Source organism: Triticum dicoccoides, chromosome 2B, assembly GCF_002162155.2.
Source record: "Triticum dicoccoides isolate Atlit2015 ecotype Zavitan chromosome 2B, WEW_v2.0, whole genome shotgun sequence".
In the NCBI taxonomy this organism is placed as follows: Eukaryota; Viridiplantae; Streptophyta; class Magnoliopsida; order Poales; family Poaceae; genus Triticum; species Triticum dicoccoides.
Window position 1 is genome coordinate 68,781,372 of NC_041383.1, and position 4,018 is coordinate 68,785,389.

Genomic DNA, 4,018 nt, shown 5'->3' on the forward strand with positions numbered 1-4,018 from the left:
CATTTGTGCAACTTGTCATAAGCAGCTTGTCTCGAATTGAAGAAAAAACTTATGAAGTAATATTTGTGCCATATCACGTGACCATGCTCAGTTTCAAGAATTTATGCTCACTTTTGGATTTTCTAAAATTCAAGATCCGGGATTCGAAACAATATCATAACCTGCATCATGCAATAAATTTTCAAGCCGTACATCTGTCCTGTTGTATTTCTTAAGAAAGGATTTGGTCAAACATTTTGCTTAGTTAGACTTCAGACAAGTTATATATGCAGAGTACTACCCCTTTCCGGTTTATAGGGCTCAATTCAAAAATCTCACCAACCAAGGTAGATGGTGAGTGGTGGAACAATTGTTTTAGTTTGCAAAACCATTCAATTAATGCGCTTGTTTTCCTCAAAAATTGTGTTTACGAATGCATTAATTGCAATGCATGCATGCATAAAGTACATGCATTGGTCAATTTTCTCTTAATACTTGCATGTAATGATTTATTGCACCTTGAAATCTGAACATGTGATGGGGAACAACCAAATTGAGACTTATAAAATGGGAAAACTAAAATTTTGAGATAAGCCCTATAAACCGGAAAGGAGGGAGTAAAAGGATAATCCCTCTGTACCAGTGCATTGCCTAATATATTAACTCAAGTACTAGGCATGAACAAATGGGCTCAATTCTATGCTCACCTTGGTGTAGTAGTAGTAGTACTAGGCAATGCAGTTGATGGGTGACCTTGACGAGCGGCGACCAAGGGAATTGAACCGTGCTCGGCACAGTAGGTAACATTGTCTAGTTACTAAAGCATCCCTCCATTGTTCATCGGTAGTCATTATGGACCGGGGACATGAGGGGAATTTCCTAGGGCTGGAATTCTGGCCGCCAGATATTTCGACTTGAAATGCCGAGGCTCGACTGGTTGGGGTTGCCTAATGTGCGTACCACGCACGCCACCGAAGGACATGAGCCTGTTTTTTAGGATCAACACGAGCCAAGGTCTGGCTGGTACGCTGTTGGGTCCTACCATTCAAGAATAGGAAAGGAACCTTTTAAATTGCTGAACGAATCTATGTGTATTACAATACCCGTATTTTCCTTGCAAATACTAATCTCAACGTGTAATTGATTTATGACGAGTTGTTGAATTAGAGTGAGTTCGTGATATGGTGATCTCAACGTGGATTTCACATTTCATGGTATCCCTAGTAAGTTTTCCAATGCAAATTCAAATTTAAAAGATGAACAATGTGGAGGTGAGAAAATTTTGTATGTATCAAGCATATGACCACACACACACACAGAGAGACACACACGCACGAACACAACAACAATCCAATAAGTATAGTGCATCTATTTTTCCAAACCATGCATGTATGACACGAATTCAAAAATACTCCTTCTATTCCTAAATATTAGTCTTTTAGAGAGTTCAACAAGTGACTACATACAGAGCAAAATGAGTGAATCTAGACTCTAAAATATGTCTATATACATCCGTATGTGCCAGTCCATTTGAAGCCTCTAAAAAGACTAATATTTAGGAACGAAGGGAGTAAAATGTAAGACATCCATGGTCCTCAGTTCAATATTTAAAATGAACATGAAACTGAAACATGAATATTAAGTCTAGTACTACAGTACATGCAAATGGTGTGTTTAGGCGGAGCTATGATTGTCAGGGGTCAACCCCTCGACCTTAGATAAAATTGTGGAGCTCTGTTTAGGGTTGTTTAGATTATATTTGTCCCCACCCTCCCAACCACCGATTGGTTGTGCACCCCCCACCCCTCCTCCCCGGGAGAATATCATGTCCCCCATACCTTAGATGCTATATGCCGATACGAGTTGCTTGGATCTTGTAGATCTGAGATATAGCAGCTCACATGATGTGTCTTAATTTTTTTGCAGGAAACCTTGATGAGTTTGAGAATTGCACACAATTTGTACAAAAACTACTTAGATGCCCTTTGATCCCATATCCAACGACCTCGAAGCTCGTATCACCGTAGCCTCTAAGATGAAGGAGGACATCATATTCTCGTGTATGTAAGAATATCGTGTGCTACCACACCTTAGATGCTTTGATGATAAAAGCTCTTCGGAGGCGTTGGATTTGTGACCCAACACCTCCTTGGTGGTTCGAATGGTTTTTTGCAGAAAAGCCCCAAAAGAGTTCGGCCACTGCTTACAAGCACAAAGACTGCTCAGATGCCATTGGATCTCAGATCAAACGACCTCCAAGCTCGTATCACCGTAGCATCCAAGCTACGATAGCACCTTATGTTTTCTCGCACGGGAGAGTATGAGGTGCTCCCGCACCGTAGATTCTATGGTGATACGAGTTCACTGAGATCTAACGGCCCATAGTAGGAGGTTTGAATGTTTTTGCAATATACGGCTGATAGAGTTTGGGAAATGCGCAGAAAGTACAAGTACTACGCATGTGCCATCTGATCACTCATCATACGACCTAGATGCTCATATCACCGTAGCAGGTTATTAAGCGGGAGCACCTAATATGAGCACCGGGGAGCCGTTGGATCGAAGATGCAGCGGCACACACGAGGCCTGAATGTTTTATTTGCAAAAGAAAAACCTTTGGAGAGTTTGGAAATTGCGCATAATTACAAAGACTACTCCCAAGCCATTGGATCTCACTTCCAACGGTGTAAAAACTCGTATCACCATAGTATGTAAGCGGCGGGGTGGATGTGATATTCTATGCCGCTGTCATTTTTGTTCGTAAACTTGCAAAATACGTGTAACTCGTGCCGTTACTTGTCTAACCGCGCAAAGTGTTTGTTCAAAAAAACCATCCTACACTGAAATATCGGAACAACACACGGGGGTCCCACTTGTCATTAATCAAATTTGGACCTAAAACTAACAAATCTGAAAGACGAGATTTGAACTTGCAACCTGGACTACAAAGCGTAAGTCGATAGCCTGAAAAAACAAATGGTTGTTGGCTTTGTCCCATAACTTGATTTTATACAGTACACTTGCGTTGAGTAGAGTAGAGGGAGTGCCTCGTCAACATGTGCATGACCGTTGTCTCACTTACTGGTGGGTCCCAGGTCTGTGATCTCAATCTCTCTTCTCTCCATCGTCTAACCTTTGCACGGGCACACACGAAGAGCGGCGCTATCTTGCCGTGGTGTTATTACAACTAAAAAAAAGCTTGGAAAATAGAAGAATCGCCTAGAACAAGAGACGTTGTGGCTGGTTGAGACGGAGCTAACTGTGCCACGTTTGCATGATGAAGTTGTGTGGCTAGTGGGGTGTTTTCGACCGACTGGCTGGGTCCCGAGGTTGAACCATAGGTACTACGTCTGATACAGTATATTTTTACACGCACAATTTTCCTCCGTGCCGAGACGTGGCACACCCTACCGCGCGGTTTCGAGGTCCTCTCGGGTGGTGCATGCATATATTCTTCCTGACGTGGGATGCCCTACCGCGTGTTTTCTGGGTCCTCCTCGGTCGTAGCGCCGAAGCAAGTAAATGAGTCATCAAATCATGAAAGACCACCTTTCCTGCCGAGTACATCAGTGAAGCACGGTGGCTAGCTAGTTGGGCTAGTTCGACTGATTAGCTAGGCCGCCGCCACATTTGTTTTTTCACCCCTTTTTTATCTACTTGCCGGCAGGTAAATTTAAATATCCACCGCGGTGTTACTCTGGTGTTTGGGTGCGGCAAGATTTTTAATTTTTTGATTGACGGGAGCAGGCGCGGCAGCAATTAGTCATGATGACTCCGCCTGTAAAAACCCACTGCTCCCTGATGTGAGAAGTCGTCGACTGGTGTTTTACCGTGGTGAAAACCAAAAGATTCCCCGCTCCTCGGCTAGCTCCCTCCGCCTTCCCGTAGATTGCATTGCCTTTCAGCCGTTTCGCCCCCTTTGCTTCCTCTCCCCATTGCTTCTACCTGGTGCCATGGCGGCGCAGCAGATCACGGAGTCCGAGGTGAGGCGCCTGACACATGAGCTCCATGCCAAGGATGCGGAGATCAGGGCCAAGGA